The sequence below is a fragment of the Panthera leo genome, chromosome A1 (assembly GCF_018350215.1).
Source record: "Panthera leo isolate Ple1 chromosome A1, P.leo_Ple1_pat1.1, whole genome shotgun sequence".
NCBI lineage: Eukaryota > Metazoa > Chordata > Mammalia > Carnivora > Felidae > Panthera > Panthera leo.
Genome location: NC_056679.1, coordinates 167,956,879 through 167,980,363, shown reverse-complemented (window position 1 = coordinate 167,980,363; position 23,485 = coordinate 167,956,879). Strand labels below are relative to the sequence as shown.

The following is a 23,485-nucleotide window of genomic DNA, read 5'->3' as shown; positions in this document are numbered from 1 at the left end:
ACATCACAAGACAAAACCATGTGTGAACCTAGACCTCTGATTCCAAGTCCTGTGCTATAATGCTCCATATCTACTGATACATTGTTACAAATTTTATAGTTGCTTTATTGCCCCAAATATCTAAACCAAATCACTCCTACATTACCAAATCTGCACTCTACCTTTATATTCTTAAATATTTAATGTCTGATAGTCAACTTTCATGATAAAAATCTCATGCCCACAAAACCTCAGAAATTATCTCCTTATTCCTACAAATCTTTTGGTAATTAATGTTTTGAAAGAAAGATATTAAATCTAAACCAATTTAAAAATATGGAAGAGGGGCGCCTGGGTGGCTCAGTCAGTTGGGCGGCTGACTTCAGCTCAGGTCATGATCTCGCAGTCCGTGAGTTTGAGTCCCGCGTCGTGCTTTGTGCTGACAGCGCGGAGGCTGGAGCCTGTTTCGGATTCTGTGTCTCCCTCTCTCTGACCCTCCCCCGTTCATGCTCTGTCTCTCTCTGTCTCAAAAATAAATAAACGTTAAAAAAAATAAAAAAAAAAAGAAGATGGAAGAAATATTAAAAAGCCGTAATATAGAAGGGTCCATGTTATTCATTCTGCTTTGTGACTTTGTGACATATTCTTATTTGTGACTGTTTCTTGAAATCTTGACATGTCAAGGAAAATATGTATCATCCTATTACATGTGTGCATCTGGATACCATAATTTTATTTAACCTATTCTATTTATGTTTGCAGTAATAGAATTTCTGTGTCATAGGACACAGTCACTGAAAGTTTTCTTAGTTTTGTTCATCCTATATCATTAGGATCCAGAATATCCCTAGGCCATGTATGGCGGTCCTTAAGTATATAAAATGAAGGGATGAATAATACCAGACTACATTCCAGAATGATGTTGATAATTTATGCTCCTGCCACATGTGTATCTGTTTCCCCATATCCTTCCCACAGCCAGATATGAAAGTTGACAACTAAGTCCACATTGTCTTTTTATAAATAAACTGCCTTTTGAGTGAGTCTAGAAGCTCCAAATGATCAAAACTCATAGCGGCAGCTGTGTTTGGGGTGGCTCCTAGACAGCAGTCATAATATCCACTGCAGTTTTAAAAGGCAGTGTCAGATTTCTAAATGCTTATTCATAATTCAAGATTTTATTATACCTAAATATGTAATTCTTATCATTTTGAAAATTTGGTTTAGAGAAACTAAAATATAAAGTTTTCTATTTTGTTTCCCAGGATGTAAAGTAATATCTTCACCATTTTTACTATTTTTAAATAAAGTACCAAACAATGTCATTTTTAAATTTATGATGATGAGGAATTCTGGCATGGGGCTTTAGGCACTTATTATGTATTCATTTTATGCTGATTTGCTGCATTGTCATGTTTTCCAACAGCTTTGAGATAGGGGCTATAATTAAATCAAAACTATAGCAAAATATATTTTACTGAGATAATTTTTTTTTTCTATTTCAGTATATTAGAACATACAGCTAGGATTTAGGGTAGCTTTCTGTGATTATTGTCCCCAAAGTGTATGAATAAACCTCAAAATTAATTAGTACTGATATTCCACTGTACAAATGAAGACTGATAATTTTTAACAGGAAAAGATATTTTACTTCTGGTACTTTATTATAGTGACTTTGAATATCTTACATAACTTGGCTTTTGGAAAGGAAGCTTATTTTAAGCATTTGTTTTCCTTTTAGAGCAAAGTCATCATCTCATTGTCTTATAACTATCTAAAATGAACATTTACTTTCATTTTAAGCTACTGCCAATTCTTTTGTTAAGTAAGCAGAATATAAATAAATAATTTGTCATTTTCTAAGTCTAGTTGATATCAATACATTTTACTGTGTATTTTATCTTTGGTCAAATGCAAAACACAGCTTTTTGCAATTTAGAAAGACCCCCAACTTCTGATTTATTGAGGCCATAGTTGTGGTAATATGATCTTCATTCTAAAACTATAAACATCATATTATTTTCTCAATCTATACCACTTTAATCTGATATTATGAATCAATCAATTAAATACTGGAAATAATATTTGGGACAGGATTTAAAACAGAAGTAATCTATGGATTCCATTAAGTTAAAAAGGGGGTCCAAAACATTTATTAAAGAACAACAAAACAAACTTGTAACTCAGTAGAAACTCTTATTTTCTGCCCTTATGGGGATTAGTATTTGTTTATTTCAAGAGTTAAGGGGGAGGTAGGGATTGTAAAATAAAATATTAAAGTAGTTTGTATCATTTAAAATTTTATAAATGCCCACTTATTCACCAGTGTTCTGCTGAAGGACCAAGACCTTTTATTTGTACAAGAGCGTTCTGATGGGTGTTCATATCATCTCACCTCTGCCAACCCCAATTGCATCATCAGGGATATCCAGTTTTCAGTACATTAAAGTGGAATGTGCACTAAGATACTTCTTAGCACTAAGAAGCAATATAAGTACAAACCTTCTAAATTTTAGACTTTCCCCTAAACTTTTAAGATTATCTCACACCTAATTCAAAAGCATTTTTAGTGAGTTACTTTTATCAGATATATGCAAAGCATTCAACGTAGTTTTATAAAAATAATTATCTCTTTTTCACTTTCACATTTAATTTATTATAACATTTAGTTAAGTTGCACAATTAGAAGAACAAATATGGATAGCATAAAGAGATTTTAGGGTAAACACATTAAACTACCATATGATAAATTTTAAAAATTTAAAGTTTATCATGGAAAGTTTCAAACATATATAAGTGTAGAATCAAAAAATGAACTCTTATGTACCCATCACCCAAATTAAACAATTACCAACATTTTGCTGTTCTTATTCATCAATTGATTTCCCTCTAACTTTTTTTTTTCCTGGAGTCTTTTAAATTAAATCCTGAGCAAATAAATACTTATTTGTAAATTCTTTTTTTTTAATGTTTATTTTATTTTTGAGAGAGAGAGAGAAAGAGAGATAGAGTGTGAGCAGGGGAGGGGCAGAGAGAGAGGGAGACACAGGACCTGAAGCAAGCTCCAGGCTGTGAGCTGTCAGCATAGACCCTGACTTAGGGCCGAACTCATGAAGGACGAGATCATAACCTGAGCCGAAGTTGACGCTTAAACCAACTGAGTTACCCAGGTACTCCCCTCATTTGTAAATTCTTCAGTTATCTCTAATGAATGAAGATTTTTATTTATTTTTTTAAATTTTTTTTAACATTTATTCATTTTTGAGAGACAGAGACAGAGCATGAGCAGGGGAGGGGCAGAGAGAGGGAGTAACAAAATCTGAAGCAGGCTCCAGGCTCCAAGGTGTCAGCACAGAGCCCAGTGTAGGACTTGAACCCACAAACCTTAAGATCATGACCTCAGCCGAAGTCAGATGTTTAACCGACTGAGCCACCCAGGTGCCCCTCACCTTTTTTTTAATAATTTTTTTTACATTTATTTATTTTTGAGACAGAGAGAGACAGAGCATGAACAGGGGAGGGGCAGAGAGAGAGGGAGACACAGAATCTGAAGCAGGCTCCAGCACAGAGCTTATGTGGGGCTTGAGCCCATGAACTGTGAGATCATGACCTGAGCTGAAGTCAAGACACTTAACCAACTGAGCCACCCAGGCACCCCGATGAATGGAGATTTTTAAGTGTACACATACAATACTATTATTACAGCTAACAAGCAACACTAATTTCTTTAAAGTCTTTTTTCAGCTTATTTGTTTAAATTAGGAAAAAAATAAATAAATTAGGATCTAAACTAGGTCACATGTTGCATTGGGTTGATACATGTTTTAGTTTCTTTTGGTGAATAATACCTCCACCCCCTGCATTTGCATGTCATTTATTTGTTGAAGATCATGAATTGTTTGTCCTACAAATTTCTTACATTGTAGATTTAGCTGATTGTCTTCTTATGGTATCATACAATATGTTTTGCTACTTGCCCGTCCCCCATATTGCCTATGAATTGATAGGTAAATTAGAAGCTTGATTAAATTGAGGTTTCTGGTTTTTCAGCAATATACTGGATAGGTAGTACCGGATATGTCTTAATTAAATCAGGAGGTGCATCACATCTAGAGATAATGGAAATTTTAAATAAAGTAACAATAGCTAAGATATGTATCATTTAATATGTGCAAGGTAGAATTCTAAACAACTTACATATATTATTTTAATCTTTACAAAATCCTTTTGAAGTGAATGTTATTACCCCACTGCACAGTTAAGCAGAGTAAAGCACAGGGAGGTTTAGTAACAGACCAGATTTGGTCTGGTCCCTGGCTCTTAGACTGCAGAATTTGTGCTCCATAGCACTCTGCCATTCTGCCTCTTGAAAGCACTGACATTTCTAAATTACACTAAAAAGAAATGTGTTCCAGATCCTTCTAGTAAACATACCGTCTTAATTCTGTAAGCAAATAAATGTTAAAGGGTATATATTTTAAATAAAAAGTACTTCTGAACTATGTTGTTTACCTCATCTTCCTTCTTTGAAAATAATACCTTGTAAACCATATTTATTTTCTTGCTGTGATATTTACTCTCACATTGACAAATTGTGGTATTTTCTTTGTCCTGAAGTAGAACTTGTCATGGAAAGTGAATTTACTTCCCTCAGGTAAATATTCCCTTTCCAATATCAAGAAGTATAAGATGAGCTCCTTGAAATTAATAGCAATTTATAATTTTCAGTAGCCGTCACATTTTTTAAGAGTTTATTACAGTTTTTGTTCCTTCTTTTGCTTACCTAAAAATGAATATTATAGCATCTTCTGAATCATTTTGGCTTATCTAGTGTAGAAGATAAGTCTACGAGGAATTCAGCAGAGCCCACTTCATGTTTCTAGTACATGTTCTTATCCTATTATTATACTTTTAACTTTATGGATTTCCATACACAGTTTTTCTCCTTTTAAATCCCTTTACATTTTGTTATTACATGCTTTTTATCCTTTATGGTAGCCAGATTTTTCATAAATATTTCTCCTCATAACTACAAGTTATCTAGTCTTTCTGCTTAAAAATAATGTCCTACTTTGTTGATATATTCTCTTTTTTTAAAGTTTGTATTTATTTATTTTGAGAGAGAGAGAGACAGAGAGAGCTTGTGCATGCTGGGGAGGAGCAGAGAGAGAGGGAGAGAGAGAATCCCGAGAAGGGATCCCAACACGGCTCTATCCCACAAACTGGGAAATAGTGACCTGAGCCTAGATCAAGAGTTGGACACTCAACTAACTGGGCCACCTAGGTGCCCCTTATTGACTTATTCTTAATAAAAGTGATGTATTTAGTCCTTTTATTTAGAATTCTAAGTATATACAAGGGCATGACTTGTCAGCACCAATCCTTCACTCATTTCATTCAACAAACCTGTCCTGAGCATCACATCACAGATGAGTAAAACATGGACCCTGCATGAGGTCAGAACTAGAAGTCAGGTCAGGATGATGAGCTATATACTTCATACAGTGGTCACAACAGAGGAGAAGGAAAACCACGGGTCAGGATCAATAGTCAGTCTGAGAAGAGACCAGCACTTGGGTCTGAATTAAGGGTTTTAAACCAATGTGGATGAATATACATGGTATTTTCAGGAGTTGCAAACCTAAATGCCCATAAAAGCCAGACAAAGAATGTACACGAGTAAAGTAGATCAAATGTATTCATTAGGGAATGGTGGGGACTGTTACAACTAAAGAGCACATGTCTGATCTAAAAGCATTCATATTCAAATGTTTGTTTAAAACACAGACTCAGCCATATAAAATGTGGCTGGACTCTATATCTATGGCTCTGGTAAGATCTAAATATATTAAAAGGCATAGTGTTTTGAGAAAACATCTAGGTAATAAATGTGTTCAGTGCACCAAGTCAGACAGTTATGCAGAATATATGTGCCAGAAGTCATTCTTAGTTTTCAATCTACATTGAAAGAAATAGGTGGTGAACAAAATTTGAACAAAAAAAAGTGGCGGAATCATTGTAGTCCATAAAATGGGGGGATAGAGTGTTCCCAGTGAAGTAGCAGTCGTTATAAGATCAGGCATTCTACTAGATTATTGTTAAGCAGACCAAGTGCATGCTTAGTGCATCAGCACCACGGGGACAACATAAACAATCTGGGGGGAAAAAAGAAAACAACTTTGATCTTCCTTTTATAAATTGTACAGTTTAGTGGATTTTTTAATTGTTATGCAGTTACAGGTGAGAGAGAAACCATGTGGTGTTTTTTGTTTGTTTGTCGAGGACTTCATGGCCTCTGCTCATCTTTATCTGGCCTGGATAAGGCAATAAAATCTAAGATTCCAAGAATAGAGGGGCTAGGTGTTTGGCTGAGGACCAGGCTCAGGGTGACTGGGTATGGGTGTTAGAAGCTGGGGTCAATAAGGGTGACTCAGTCTGGTTAAGCATCCGACTTTGGCTGACTTCGGCTCAGGTCATGATCTCACAGTTGGTGAGTTTGAGCTCTGTGTCGGGCTCTGTGCTGACAGCTCAGAGCCTGGAGCCTGATTCAGCTTCTGTGTCTCCCTTTTCTCTTTATACTCCTCCCCTGCACTTGAGCTCCTCTTTCTCTCTCTTTCTCTCTCAAAAATAAATAAACATTAAAAAAAAAAAAAAGAAGTTAGGCTCAATAACAAATATGGCCCTGTACTATTTATATGAATACACAGCCCAATGCCCATTAAGACTTCTTTCTCCCCCAAATAATTCTGAATGCCTCTTTATAATTAATGTTTGATATTGGTTGTACTGTTAAGAGAGATTTCCAAACTTAAAGATTTCAGCTCTGTATTAATTTTTGCAGTAAACATGCATTTATTTTTCCTTGCAGGGATTTATAGACATTGATTCTAATCAGTGTTTAAAGTTCACTTTAAAAAGAATTAGACTGAATGTTTTGAAAGTTATATGGGATAATTGAATAATGTAGAAGTATAAAATGACTTTTAAAAGCTTTCACACAGTTAATAACTTTGCAATTATTTCTTAGTGGTTTCCATTTTTAAATATTGATATTATGAAAAATAATACAGTAGTTCATAGAATTCTTACTGTAGTTTTACATAATTGTGAAATAAAGGTATCTCTTTCCCTCACTGAATACCAGACTTTGATCATGTAATGTTTTTAGTAATATGCTTAAAGTTATTAATATCTTCAAGTTATCTTTATGTTATGTATCAGAAGGCTCTTTCAGATGTAGCCGAAATCCTCAAATATGTGCTTGGCACATCTTAGTATGGCTTACTACGAACTTTTATATGTCTCGAGCCTTAATCGAATACTTTAAAAGATTCATGACGATTTCTCTCCTTGATCCTATTTGGAAGCCATGTTTACAGAGTTCTTTAAATACCTGATGTTTAGTTGCTTTACCCAAATCATCTAGATCAGAGGTGAATCATTGTATGTAAGACATAAATAAAATTTACAATGGAGTGGAAAAAGATAAACTGTCAGGTTAAATTTTCTTTGATCTTTTCTTTTTCTGTGTTCACATATGATTATAGAAAAACATTGACTTTATCTCTTCAGCAGTACTAAGCATCTTAATGTTCACTTGAAATTTTCTGTATGTTTCAGTTAAGATTTTTATTTTATATATATTATATGTAGCTATGAAAATCAGTGGACTGCAAGTTTCTTAAAATTGGCCATTTTACTTAAATAATTATAAATAGTAAAAGAAAGGAAAATCATTTGTTTTTATCCCCAGTAATTGAAGAAAATTCTGAGAGATCCACGGTATCCAACTTTTACTATTTGCTGACGAATGCCAAAGTCCTAATCTAGTTTCTGGCTATATATATTTTTTACAATGTTCTTGGTAATAGAATAAGCAGCCTACTTTGTAAGTCACAACATTCTATAATGTCTTCCACCAAATACTGATTTAGGTTATAAACCTTAAATGATGAAAAGCTTGATGGTTATAGAGGAGATCATAGTTTGGAGCTGATTTTAAATTAGTTTCTAACTTCTAGTTCAACTTACGAGAGAGAATGTGGAAAGCAACATATAAGGTAACATTGAGGGCTATATGAAATGACTAAGACTTCTTTCCTAAAATTATCTGATTACTGTTAGTTACGCTGCTTGGGATAAAGATGATAAAAGAAATGGAATTAGCCATGAAGATGTCCCAAAGACCTAGCAGATGGAATGTTGCATCTGGGCCAAAAAGCTATTACAAAGAGTCTATACCAAGCTTTGTCTGTATAATGAGTAAATCCATATCATATATATGTACTTTTAATGTTGTGTGCATTAAAAAATTATGGAAATACAGGGGCGCCTGGGTGGCTCAGTCGGTTAAGCGTCCGACTTCAGCTCAGGTCACGATCTCACGGTCCGTGAGTTCGAGCCCCGCGTCAGGCTCTGGGCTGATGGCTCAGAGCCTGGAGCCTGCTTCCGATTCTGTGTCTCCCTCTCTCTCTGCCCCTCCCCCGTTCATGCTCTGTCTCTCTCTGTCTCAAAAATAAATAAACGTTAAAAAAAAATTATGGAAATACAAAGATAAAGTTTAAAATATTGATCCATTTCCAAATATAGTTTGTCATTGTGTAAATATTTTCTTAAAAGATAAAAAGAGTAGGGGCATCTGGCTGGCTCAGTTGGAAGAGCATCTGACTCTTGATCTTCGGGTTGGGAGTGTAAGCCCCACACTGGGTGTAGAGATTGCTAAAATAAATAAACTCAAAAAACAGATATAAAAAATTTAATTATTATCATGATAGAACATTTATGTTTTTTAATGTTTAGTCTTCATTACATACTCACCAGAATGTCTAGATGTCTGATAACATCAACAGGTGAGGACAGGAAGCAACTACAACTCTCAAAAGCGTTTGTGGCAATGTAAAATGGTATTACAACTTTGGAAGGAGATTTGTCAGTTTCTTCTAAAACTAATCATCTACTAAATACACACTGCGAATACTCTATGACGCAGCAATTCCAATCCTAGGTTTTTACCTATGAGAAATGAAAGCATATATCTACAAAAAGATTGTACGGCAATGTTCCTAGAAGCAGTATTATTCGCAGTTGCCCCCAATCTGCAAACAGTTCACATGCCCTTCCAGAGAAGAATGGATAAAGAAACTTGGTATATTAATATAATGGAATACCTCTTGTCAATTATAAGTTACAATCAGGAAGAACTACTGAAATATGAAACAACATAAATGAATCTCAAACCTTTATGCTATGTAAAAAAAAAAAAGGCTTACACAAAAGAGTACATACTGTATGTTCTATTTTTATGAAGGTTTAGAACAATCAAAACTAAGCTGTGGTAAAATAAAATAACAAAACATCTACAACTGTAGTTGCCTTTGTGGGTGGGTATGAGCAATGACTGACTAAAAGGTGGCATGTGGGAAGTTGGTGGGGTGCTACAAATAATCTTAATCTTGATAGCAGTTCAAGGTAGACAGATGTGTGCTTTTGTCAAAACTGATTGCATTTAAGATTTATGCATTTCACAGTAGGTAAATCTTACTTTAAAAAAAAAAAAGAACATTGAACTCTAGTTAATGATGTATATGCTGAAGTGGCTAGGAGTGAAATGTTTGCAGTTACTTTAAGATGCACCAAAAAATAAGTTAAATTGATGATAGATACCTGGATGGATAGAGAAATGGATGGATACATGTGACATAAAGCACATGTAGACAGTGTTAATTATAGAATTTAGGTGGTGGATAATGGGTTTTCACTGAACAATTCTTTCAACTTTTTGTATGTTTGCAAATTTCTGTAATAAAATGTTGGGGGGGGGGGAATAATTGTTTATTCTAAAAAAGACATACCTTTTTTGGAATTTATTCTAATTCAGGCTCTAGATGTGGTTACATTCTTTAAAGTTTTCCTTTTTTGTCCCTTTCACAAATTAAAATTTTGTCTTATCCAGTAATATCATCATAATTGCACTTAGCTTGTTACCTTTATAAATCACATTCCTTGGTGCCACATGTATAATGGCTAGTTTAATAACATTTATTAGGCTTTGGATTCATTTCCTATTGGTACTATAACAAATTATCACAAATTTAGTAGCTTAAAAACAAAGATGCCAGAATACCTGGCCTCCTAGTCAGGCTTTCCCTGTCACCCACTGAATGGCCTGGGCTGAGTCCTCTCCTGGCATCAGCTGCAAGCATGAACAAAGACAGGTGTCGACATTCCAGCGCGCTCTACTTCCCCTTCATCACGTCCTTCCAGCTAAAAGTTAGCCCGTTGGCAGAATGGCCTGAACAAGAAAAACCAGCCATCCCACGTGCAATATTTTTGGTGGTTTCAGTGATATTTCCTTAGAAAATGCAAAAATGGAAGAATTCAGAAACTTGAATTTCAGTCGAAGTCTTTCCAAAATAGCACCCAGTCATAGCAGATTTCTAAAAAGAAACCAAACTCAGGGTGTAAAACAGTCCCGAAATTAAAGGCCCATGTGGGGAGTGGGCCACCGCCGCCTGGAAGCCCAGGGCCAACCCCGCGCCCACGAAGCAGGCTCGGAGGGAAATCAGCAGCAGGAAACCGGAGGTGGAACCTGACCTCTGATGGGTGGTTTTGCAAGACGGCAAGCAGACCCACCCGGGAGTACAGAGGCACTTCCTTCACACAACACAGACAAACCCCCCAGAGACAAGCCCGGGAAACACGTCTCGCCGAGAGCGGGTGGGGCAGGAGGGTTCTCAAGAACAGAGAGGCACATTCTGGAAAGAGAGGAAGTTTACAATACCCAAAGACAAAGAACCTACTAGAAAACTGGATGTTCCAGACAGTAACGAGGAGGAAATGAAAGAGTTGCTGGGAAGCTTCATGGAATCTTCTAGAAAAAAAGAAGCACACTCCATCCAATCATAGTTTTTCCTCAGCACCATAGCCAGCAAGCAAGAACGGGTAAACTCTTCCGGTAGGATCGGATCCCGGCCTAACGGAGAGTCCTTTCCGCCGGAAGCCGTTCCAGGGCGTCGAGTCGGCCGCCCTGGCAGTCGGCAGGCAAGCGCCTCGTCAGCCGTCAGCCCGCTCTCGGCTTCTGAGCTCGCTCCCCACACACTCGCGCCTCGGGACACACAGCCTCCCGCCGCCAGCGTCGCTTCCTCGCCTGCTCCCAGTTTGTACCCTCGACGTCCGGGGGAGGAGCGAGTGAGGCCGGCTCGGGCGCTCCCGGAAGCCACCGCGGCCGGGCGGACTGCTCGCATGGCTCTGAGGGTCACAGGGTGTTGCCACAGGGGCGACCGGCCAGCGCACGCTGCTTCCTCAGCCTCCTGACCTCTGGGGGTCGAGGGGCCAAGTCAGACTTTTGTTCTGTCTTTAAACTCTTCATATGGTAATCCTGACTAATTACAGAGCAATACCCCCAAAACTAACTTCTTCTGGAGCCACCTACAGCAGAAAGGCAAGTCAGTTTACTTTTTGTAGAAGAGAAATTTGCCTCCTTTCCTTTTAAAATTCCCAAAAGGAAACAAATCTCTAACCAGGCACAGTTAAACGTGTCTGTTATTTCCAAAAGAAAGAACAAATCAACAAACACCCCACAAATATTTACTCTCTCATGACTGTGGAAGACAAACCTCCAAAATGAGTTTCGTTGGGCCGAAGTCAAGGTGTCAGCCTCCTTCTGAAGCCTCTCCATTCTTCCTCTTTTCAGCTTCTGGTGGCTACCAGCATTCCTTGGCTTGTGGCCAAATCACTGCGGTCTCCACCTGTCCTCACCCCACCCTCTGTGTCACTTCTCCATCTGCCTCTCTTAGAAGTACACTAGGTATTGTTTGAAGAGCCTCATCAGATAGTCCGGGAGAATCTCCCCCTGCAAAGACCCTTTCTTCCACATAAGGTTACCTTTATAGGGGCACCTGGGTGTCTGAGTCAGTTAAACAGGGGGCTTCAGCTCAGGTCATGATCTCACGGTTTGTGGGTTAGGACCCTCATGGGGCTCCCTACTGTCAGCACAGATCCCGCTTCAGATCCTCTGTCCCCCATCTCTGTCCCCTCCCCTCCCCCCCCCTCAAAAATAAATAAACATTTAGGGGTGCCTGGATGGCTCAGTCGCTTAAGCCTCCGACTTCGGCTCTGGTCATGATCTCCAGGTTCGTGGGTTCAAGCCCCGCGTGGGGCTCTGTGCTGACAGCTCAGAGCCTGAAGTCTACCTCTCTCTCTTTCCCCCTCCCTCACTCTTGCTGTCTCTCTCTCTCTCTCTGTCAAAAATGAATAAACATTTAAAAATTAAACATAAAAAAAGAACCTAAATGTAAAAAAATGTAAAAATGTAAATGTATAAATGTAAAAAAAACTACATTTATAGGTTCCATGGAATAAGAATTGTTGTCTTTGGGGGCCATTTTTCAGCCTACCACAGGTGTTTTTTTTATGTGCCAAGTTCTGTGCTAGGACCTAAATAATATTAATTAACATTTAATTGCTTACTGTGTACCAGGTGCTGTCCTATGTGTTTTATGTTAAATTTTTTATTAAGAAAAAATTTGATTGAGCATGAACTTATTGAACCATACATTTCTTTCTTGCATATGCCAACTATTAAAGCCCCAGAATGCTAGTTTTCTGAGAAATGTATGTTAGGAAATTCTATTCTATTCTAAATAACCCTGTCTTATTTGTGTGGAGGATGTTAAAGTTGACAAGATTGTGAATCCCCCTTGGGAAGAGGCTTGGCTTATCCATCTTTGTATCCATATAGTTAGGGGCATAGTAAGGGTTAGTAAATGTTTGTTGAATAACTAAAAGCATCTTTGCAGACATTATGAAATGTAACCTTTATAAAATCCTTGGAGGCAGATATTGTAATTTCCATTTTACAGAAAAGATTTAGAGATCTTTTTGTTCATTTGGGAATGTTTTTGTTTGATTTGGGAATGTTGAATTCCATTCCCAACACTAGGACAGTGGATGCACCCATATACACACACTCACATATGATGATGACAGTCTGAGCATCTGAAACGTATTTCCAGTATCTGTAACTGATTGATTTTGTATATGAAACATTAAAATTTAGCAAAATTCCGATGTAACTAAATCTATTTTATTATTATACTGTTATTAATCATGTATAATATAGTTTTAATTTTTAAATTTTTTGAATGGCCAGTTTCTCATGGGTTAAGTCCATAGTGGTATTAAGAAATGAGAGGACATTTTCTAAATGATGCAGAATATTTTGATACTTTTTTTTGAAACATTAGCCTTTACCCAGAACTGCCTCAGGCCTATCTAGTCTTTTTGTAGGTTCTTTTGAACATTAGATTTTTAAAAAATCATTCATATTATGAATCTTAGAAATAATCCTACTTTCCTCTTTACTTTGGTTCCTTGAAAGCTTATTCCAAAATCTTAACCCACTTGCAGAGGCTTTTCAGCCCTGAATCGTATGAATCCCTTCAGGGTGAGTATACCCCTGACATTATTTTACTATCCGTATTTCTTACCTTTCTTGCCTCAAATATTTTCTTTACAATTTTGTATGCATTTCTAGTGGAAAAAACCTGAATGTAAGTAAACAAAATAAATTCAAGTCCCCTACTAATGATGAAATAAATGAATGTATTTTTATATATTCATTATTACATATATATGTTATTTATAACAAGAATCATTACACATATGTTATATGTAATGTAGTATGTTATATATTTGTATTGTTACATGTTGTATATATTGTTTTCTTCTTTTTCCTTTTTATAATACTCTTTTCACAATCTTAACTGAAGCCACTAGTTTGACTAGTACATCCCTGAGTTTATATCACATTCTCTGACTTGCTTATACAGTTATTACTCTTTATATTTTCATTCACCTTTTTAAAAGTTTGATGTGTCATTGAATTGCCATTATTTTCCCCAAAGCCCCAAATTTTGCTAAATGGCCTAAGTGTGTTTTGTTTCTGAGGACTATGTATTTACCTTTCAATAAAAGATCACAAAAAGGAATTTGTGCTCTAATTCTATTTTGTAATACAATTCTGTCATTATCAGGGAAGAACTCATGATACTCTCAGGACCCATAGAAGCACAAAACTGATCATCAGATTCCAAGCACATTTACCTGACATCCCTTTCAAACACCTGGCATTGCTCTTGCCTCTTTATTCCACTAATTTTAAAAACAGTAAACTCTCTTCTCAACTCTCAATCTTGCTTTTTCTCAGAATAGCAGAATGAATTCCTTTATTTAGTTGGGTACTTGAGAGAAGTGGTGTGTTGTTTTTTTTTTTTTTTTTTTTTATGCAGAGCAGGAATGTTAATACTGTTACTCCATTTTGCTACATGGTTTGTTGCTTATGCAGACAGAACTGTAACTATAATCAACAGTAGAGCATTGAGAAATATGCCAGAGATGTGCTGTTCATTTTGATATAACTTTAGAATAACATAAAGCTGAGTACTGGGTTTGGGAGTGTTGCTTGTTCTTGCTGTCAGACATGATGTTGCCTGCAAGGTACCCACTGTCTGAAACAAATGGTGAAATGATTCTTCCTTCCCCATGTTTTTGCAACTTTCTGCAAGGAGAAATTGGGCAATGCTTCCCTCCATGGTTTCTATCGGTCTTACACACTGGTTTCATTAGCTTTCCACCACTCTCCCTAGGAGCAGAAATGTGTTTCCCCTTCATAGGGAATAGACCGATGACTAGTCCAAGCAGAGCAACCTGGATTTTAGTGATTATGATATTTCAGAGTCAAGACTGCTAAAATTTGTACTAAGTGCATTTATAACAATTATGTGTTTGCTCATTTAATGATAGTATTGGTAAGGGAAAATGTATTTCTTAAGAATTACATTTATAGGGGCACCTGGGTGGCTCAGTCAGTTAAATGTTTGACTTCAGCTCAGGTCACGATCTCGCACTTCGTGGGTTCGGGCGAGCCCCACATGGGGCTCTGTGCTGGCAGCTCAGAGCCTGGAGCCTGCTTCCGGTTCTGTGTCTCACTCTCTGTCTGCCCCTCCGCCCCCTCAAAAAAATAAATAAAAACTTTTTAAAAAGTAGTTATAACAAAAGAATTATATTCAAAAATGTATACACACATGCACATATATATTATATGCTCTTCTGAATATAAATTAAATTGTTGATGATCAAGTCTTTTCATTGATGGATAGAGGTAAGAGAGAATCCTCTGGAAGTGTATTTTATAGGCAAATGAACTTTATATTAGGAATCATTGAATTGGCCAGAAATTCTTACTTAGCCAGAAAAGCTAAGTAAGATTCAATAGCCTTTCCCTGGAATTTCTGAATTTCATTCTGTTGTATTTACTTAAATATTATTTAAGAAGAAAATTTGGAGGACTTTGTTTCTATATCCTTCAGATAGATAAAAATTAACTGAAACCAGCCATTATTCTTCTGTTGGGATTTACAAAATATAAACTGCATACTTTTCATAAGAGAATTCTTGGTCAATGCCCCTTATTGTCATTTGTAGAAATATGTGGGCTGTTTTCTTTCTTTCTTTCTTTTTTTTTTTTTTGAAAAAGAAATGTAATTATTATTTCTTTTTTAAAGTGAAAAAGTTATCTCTTTGTGTAACTACAATGTAGCAGAACAATTAAGCATGACCTAATGCTTCCCTTTCCCATAAGTGTTAGAGCAAAGATTATTTTACCTCTGACATGAACATTAATATGTAATGATATGGGAGAAAACAAGAATAAATCAGTGGCAGTTTCAGAGCTTTGGAATAGGTTTTTATGAATTCAGCAGCAATGATCCTTAAGCCTCAAAGGGTTCAGAGTTCAGTCTAGCCAAGTATTAGTAAAGTCAAATGTATGTAATGTCTCTGCCTTCATCAAGTCTGTGTGAGCTTTCTGTTTTCTTCTTTGTGGATGAATATCGAGGTTATTTTGTTCCCAGTGCCCTCCCTTTTCCAGCTCCTTAATCTAGAACTCACTCCTTTCCCTTTCTTTTTTCAGAACCTGACAAGAGGCCTTCACTATGCTTTTCTCCCAATTGCAGAATTAATTATTTTTGTGTAATCACTACTGAAAATCACCTGTAAAAATTCTTTTGTTGGCTTTTGCTAAAGCCAGAAATTTTCCAAGCTTAAAAATTTAATGACAAAGTACAGGCTTCCTGAGTATGAATACTTGAAGCGTAGGGGAAACATTTGGAATGGAGAACGTTGACCTCCTTTCTTTGTGTTTTATTACAGCTATCTAATTATAAGCTTTCAAAGAAATCAAATTAGGTGCCCTCTTCATTGCATTTTAAAATAAATAATCTATTTTTTTCTTATCACTAAAACCATTTCTCAAGCAAAATTTTGAATTATACATTTGGATGTTTAGAATCACTGTTAGCCAGAGTGAAACCATTCTTTTGACTTTTATAAATTGTCTTTACCTAGTGTGTTTTATAGTCTTCTGAGAATTTGGCTTATCCAAAAAGAGATTTTGTGCCTTCCCAAGTGAGAAGGAAACCTTTTGTCAGCATCTTGTCTGAGTTAACTCCTTGGCTACGCAGGTCATGGGAGGTCTATGTTGAACATCAGTCTTTGGCTCTATCACAGAACTAGTATTGAAGCACAGGCCAGCTCCCAGAGTACAGAGGTTAAAGAGGCAATTAGTCACTACAAGGCCGACTTGTGGTGTCTTCTGGTAACGAAGTACTTAACTCCTTCCTGAATGATGCCTGAAATCTCATTTTCTGGGTGCTTTTATATTCCAGTAAAATAATTCAGTCTTAGCCATTTTAAATCAAAGGTGAGCACGAAGTATATGATGTCCGTTAGATTGAGACTTTCTTATCTACTTACAGCAGTTAGGGTAAATGGGGTAGGAATGGGCAGGGAGATTATTATCAATTATATGTGGAATAGCCCACCTCAGTTTCATTTTGGTTGTTTGGAAGCCTAAAAATCTCTTCTAGATTTAACATTAAAGTTTTTCTTTATTATTGGTGGTGGTAGTGGGGCGTGGTGTGGAGCTTGCCAGAATCTTGCATCACTTTTTTTCAGAAGGGGAGTGGCTTCTGATGAATTACTATTCACTAAAATGGACCATAGCTTTATATGTTTTTATATTCGTGGGTCTTTTTTTAAGGGCCTGGGCTTTTGCTTCCACACAATAAATTTTTGTAACATGTAGAATAATAAAATCTTCTCTTTTGTCCTTTTTCTAAAAATATGCCAGAAAACCATAGAAGTAGCACCAGTCTTAACAGTATCAACATTGTGCAGTGCCGTATTCCCCCAGAGATGTTGGTAATAAATTGATGGAACCCCAAAAAGTTTAAAGGAAGAGGAGGTTTTTTAACTTTTCCTGTTTCAAAGTAACTACATTTTCCCCCATTGAGGAATGAATACACTGCTGAATTAGAAAGTCTTGCCTTTACATTTCTTCCTCCTTTCTTTCTAGGATTTCCTTTAGTCCTGAAATATAACTGTTTTCAATGATATGATTTTTTTTTTGCACCTAGGTGGGAACATTATTATTAACAATAACAAAAATAAACAACAGTTGATTTATCAAGGTTATAAGTATTATGTCCATCATTTTATAATAATGTGGCTTTCCGATTATATCTTTTAATGTTTCTAACACATAGTTTGCACTCAATAAAGCATGGTTGAAATAAATAAATAAATAAATAAATAAATAAATAAATAAAAGCGTTGGATCTTTTTTCTGTTTCTTGCATATTTTGAGGAATGCTCAGACTAAGTGAGCTCAAGTTGTTAAATAATGATTTAGTGTAGTTGTGGTGAAAGGATGGGACAATGGCTAAAATTAAAAACAAGACTTTGGATAAATGTATCTGAAATATTAAAGCCAAATCCATGTTTGTCACAAATTAGTTGGTTTAAGCTCCCTTTGGGGAAACCTTTAACCATCTTGTTTCTTAGTAGCTTAAAGAAGATGTACATTTTTAAAATAGTACAGGCTTCATTCTGTCCAAAAAACATTTTTATTTTTTTTATTTTTTTTTTTTTATTTTTTTTTTTTTTTTTTTTTTTAATAAGTATTTGTTCACTGTTTTTTTTTTTTTTTTTCAACGTTTTTTTTTATTTATTTTTGGGACAGAGAGAGACAGAGCATGAACCGGGGAGGGGCAGAGAGAGAGGGAGACACAGAATCGGAAACAGGCTCCAGGCTCCGAGCCATCAGCCCAGAGCCTGACGCGGGGCTCGAACTCACGGACCGCGAGATCGTGACCTGGCTGAAGTCGGACGCTTAACCGACTGCGCCACCCAGGCGCCCCCCAAAAAACATTTTTAAAATACTCTGAGAAACATCCAAATTATATTAAAACATATTTTACTATATAAATGAAGAAGCAAAATATTTCAGTTAGAGCTGATTTGTAATGGTCATTCCTAAATATATTGGAAAATATTATTTTGTTGTTGTGTACTCCTTTTTCAGCACTGACTCCTACTAGCTTTCCAGTTGGGAAGCCTACCTAATGTTAGAGATGCTTACGGAAAGGGTGGTCCAGAAGGATCAGTAATGACAACATCTGCTCTGCCTCCTCAAAGGTGTCTAAAGGTGCAAACCCCTAGGACTTAGGTTTCAATAACATTTCAATTTATAGGTCACTTATTGTAGTAGGTACTTACTGTAATAAGTCTACTTACTGTACTACTTATTGTAGTAAGTCTCTCTTTCACTATCCATGTGACAAAATGGGCATCAGTTCTCTACTGTTTTAAGTAGCAAATGCCTAAATTAACCTTAGGTCCACTAATCAGATATTGGCTTTCCAGAGAATAACATTTCATATCTGAGAACTTAATGAGTGTCCCACGATAACTATTGTTAACTGGTGGAGCTGGTGACATTTTGCATGTCACTGCTAGTCTTTGCCCCTGTGGTATATTAAGAACATGCTCTGAGCAAATGCTTTTAGCATTTTCATAGCAAGTCAACCTTTAAAAAAAATATCTTATGGTGAACATGTCTACTATGAGAATATCTTCGGAAGTTTACATGAGAAAATAGACTTGCATATTTTTTGGTATCATGTTGTAAATGGAATAGACTAGAAGAGTGTTTACACAAAAGTGTATCATAAAATACAAAGCACACTCAGCATATCATTTTGATGCTGTTGTGTCTTTCATTTGTCATTATGTGTAGTTGTTTAAGTTAAATACAACAATAACTACTGCATACCATTTCTGTGAGGTTAAGGTATCCTATTACTAGAAAAAGTAATAAATGGAATGTTTATAGATGAAATTATAGTGACATGTAATAAGGAGAAATGTACTATTAATAGATTATTGGGTCGATTCGTCTTGTACACGTTTACCTGTAAATGTGTCTTTTTTTTGTAAATAGAAATCGTTTATATAGGGCATTTTCTGAAAGCAAGATACACCTGTAAATCATGCCAATTCATTTGCTGCACTGGGATTGGATTATTCTTCAGTAAAACTCAATTGGAGGATTTAGAAAAATCAATCAAATATCATTATTCTTTCCATAAGATGCCAAATTGTGTTTTGGTGACCTCTGCTATCATTTAAATGACCTGAAGTCAGGATGAGCTTTTGTAGCACAGAATTGGAGTAAGTTTGCTCTGTTGTTGCTCTCCTTAGATCTTGTAAATCCTTTTTATTCCTTTTTCATTTGTATGTGTCTGTGAGTTGCAGCTTCTTATGCTTTTATAAGCTATATAGCATAAGGTGGCTTATTGGCTTGCTCAGTTTCAAGAAATGATGAAAATGAAGTTCTATTCCTTAAACCCCCCAATAGATCACTTTTACAATGTGTTTGCATTTCAGGAGTTTTAAAGTTTGATCTCCATGTTTATTCAACCTTAAACATACCTAGCTCCCCATTGTACTTATTTGCCAATTACTTTACAGCACTTTTCATACTTTTTGTTTTAAATCTGCGGGGTTGTTTTTGTCTTGTTGCATTTTTTCCTCTCCTTGAAGTTATATCTATTATTCAAATATAAAAGTGACTTAGGAAAGAACATCCTAAAGTTTATTTAGAAATTCACCAAGCCACATACTAATGCATCTCTAATGGGGACATTTCTTTCCACACCTCTAAGGTGATTGAGCCTGTCCTTTAAAGTGAGATTTGCAAACCAGTGTCTGGCAGCTCCAATTAGCTTCTTTTGGGTTTGAAGCACATCACAAACAGTAACAAGGTCTCCTAGGACACTCCTCTTGCAAGCAATGTAGTCATATTTCCTCATTAGTTCTTTTCAATTGTCACTAATGCCATGTTCTAGCTTTTGAGTAGGAGACAAAAAACATAAAAATTTGGTATGTATGTAGAATGGGCCATTGTTTTCCATAATTCAAGGCTCTTTTGAATTCCTTTGATAGTTTTGAAGCTTACACAGCTTAATTCATTAACCTTTACCCTTCACATAAATCAGGTGATTAGGAATCTATTGCTAAGGAGACAGATTTTCCCTCCACTGAAACTAAGTAAATGCTTTTTCTTCTGAAAAAAAAAATCCTCTATAGCTGACAAAAGTAACCTTTTTGTTGCTTTTCGAATTTCATCAGATGTTTCAGGTGCATTTAAAACATTATCAAAAGCAAGTGAGCATAACATTGCATTATTATAAGTAATAATTCTGGATGCTTTGGATACTTTGGAGCAGGTTTTCTGTCACATTTTGGAATTCTAAAAGAGTTTATATGTATATATGTATGTATACACACACATATGTACTCAACAGCTGTTACTCAAGAATTTACAGTGGTTGCAAATTTTAAATTTTTTTTCAGAACCCTGCCAAAGCATAAAAGAAGAAAATAATTTGAGGGGAGGCAATTCAGAAGAAACTAAAATATATTGATCCTAGAACATTTGATTTGGATAAATTGTTCCTATAGGCCCTCATGTTTATAGAGAATGATAATACAGGCTTTCAAAGGAGCTAGGTGGTTCTGTGGGTCCATGGACGTGAGAATAGGGTATATTTCGCCAGATTTTTTATTTCTTCTTGTTAAGATATGTCTCACTTTATTTCTCAGAATTTAGGGAAAAGTTTAGCAGACTTGTGTTGGATATTTTTTTTATTTGATAATCTGAAGTTTTCCTTTATGCCATTTTCTCATTATTAATTTCTCCTTAATAATCTTATAGATTGTTTCTTTCCCTAAGGATATAGTTCTTTTTCCAAGTTTTGTAATTCTTTATGTTGTCATGCATTAAGTGAGAAAGCTTTGAATGTACTGACCCATAGAGAATGTCAGTCATATGATATTCTGAGGTTTGTCTTTAGGGATGGTGGGGACAAGCGTGGGGTGAAGAATGGGTAAAAATTGAATTCTAGATTCTGAGTTTAGGGACTCATGGCTTGTCCCTCAGGACAAAACTATAATTTATCACTGAAATTAATGGATATCCTCCTATGCATTATCTGTGAATAGGAGAGGGGATGGAGAAACAAAGGTTTTAAATGTGGTCCTTGTTTCTCGCGCTCTCCTTAAAGATTATCACTTTACAAACATTTCTTTTTTATTGCTACCATTTAAAAACTGACCCTTAAAAAATTATATAAGTACCTGTAGTCAAAAGTTTCAATAACTGCTACGCTTTACCACCTTGTTTGTTGCCTGCATAGTGCTATACAGTGAACTGGGAAATGCTGTAATGTTAATACACTAAAGGTCAGACTAGAGCCAAGACTCGAAACAGAGAATTATTTAGAGTAAATGTGGTCCACAGACTATAGTGTTATGTTCACATACTTCCTGTAAATACATACTGTAATGGACTCTAAAAGCTTCAGGAGGAAAGGACAATCACCATGCAGGTTTCTGTCTCATCATGACCTGCTGTCACTGCAGGCTGCCTAGGAAACTAGACCTGGACTAATCCCTGGATTTCAGGCACTAGCCAGTTGATGTGGGGTTCCATTTCCATCAATTTGCGGTAACAAGACAATACAAACCGTTTCCACTTTCAACTCTCAAAACAACAGGTATTTTAGCTACTTATTTGAAACACTCAATTTTGCGTAATATCGTGTTAAGAGTTTCAGCCTACATTCACAGAACTTGGGGTTCCTTGCTTCAAATATCACACCTTGGAATGATGTGATATTTACATTAAAAAAATTAAGTTTTGCCACACATCTTCCAAGGAATGTTTTTTTTTTTCCTCTCCATGAATTTTTATTCAAGGAGTACCTCTGTGTTGTGCGTAACTTCTAGCACACTGGCTGTGATTACAGGGTAATTAAAAGTGTTTGGAAAACCTCATGCAGCTGAACTTTTAAAAACAGCAAAAATCCTAGGTGATACTTTGTAAAAGCAAAGTGCTTTTCTCTTATATTTCTTTTCTCCTTTTCTGTCTAAAAGATATTTACTGCTTCCTTCTTAATCATGTGTTATCTCTTGGCTGTCGCCTCTTGAATAAGCTAAATTTACTTGCCATATCTATTCATGATAACTTTCCTCTGACACGCAGTGGGGAAACCTGATGCTCATGGCCTTTCATCAGTTTTTCAAGAGTTTTCATCCAGTGATTGATTATCTTATTTTATATGAATACTGGTTCTTGTTGCCTATGAAATAGCATTTGATCTGGCTTATACAGTGAAATCAATTTGTGTTATTTGCTCTTTGTAGTTTGCTCTGTGTGTCTTTAATGTTCCTATGTGCTTGTGGCATATCTTATAAAGAATCAAGTGACAGGAACACAGATAGGATATTGCATCTGCTTAGAGTTTTTTCACAATCAAATGTAAAATCAGGCATTTTGGGCTATTTGGAAAGAGCATGAGAATAAAATAAATGACACAAACATTATTTCTGTACTAATTTATTTTATTTTGTAGTAGTCATACAGAATACTGCATCTGTTAAACTTTTTTGGTAGGTGTTAGAGGAGGACGATGAAACGTACCTTTGGCATGAGAGAAGGTAGTCATTTCTTTTAATTTAAGGGTTTTGTAATTATCTAGGGTCTTTATTTTTATCCTTCGCGTGTGAAAATTCATTTTTAAAGTTGTAAATAAAACATAGTTGTTGCCTGTAATGTTTCATCTCCTTTTGCCCTTCCTTTTTTATGAGTTTATTCAAATATTACATTAAAGCCAAATGACATGGAATTAGATTTAAAATTTTCCCTTCATAATAAGCTCTATCAATGGTAATTGCATTGTATTGCTGTTTTAAGTTTTCTGTTGTAGCCATGGAATAACTTCTCTGTTTTTGTCATAAATCGTTTTTTTAAAAAAAGCCAAAAACAATGTTTATTCATTTATTCTGAGGAACTTTGAAATGTTTATCATTTCATTAAAACAATATTCTATAAAAATATCTTAAAGGAAAAAGTATGTCTTCTTTATAACTAATTTAACCTTCAGTAATGAATTATGTGAAGTAAAATCATATAAATTTTTCTGACATTTTATGAAGATTCCTACAAATAAGCCAGACAGCAAATAAAATATCTGCAAGGCAGAGATGGATACTCAGTAATTTTTTGATGGATTATACACACAGGTATCAAATTACTTGATCCTTA

General features: G+C 35.7%; 1 protein-coding gene across 3 annotated transcripts in view; it reads left to right on the top strand.

Moving 5' to 3' along the window:
- Nucleotides 1–23,485, top strand: part of FBXL17 (F-box and leucine rich repeat protein 17) — a 496,901-nt gene that overhangs the window by 309,414 nt on the left and 164,002 nt on the right. The gene's annotated exons all lie outside the window — the stretch shown is intronic.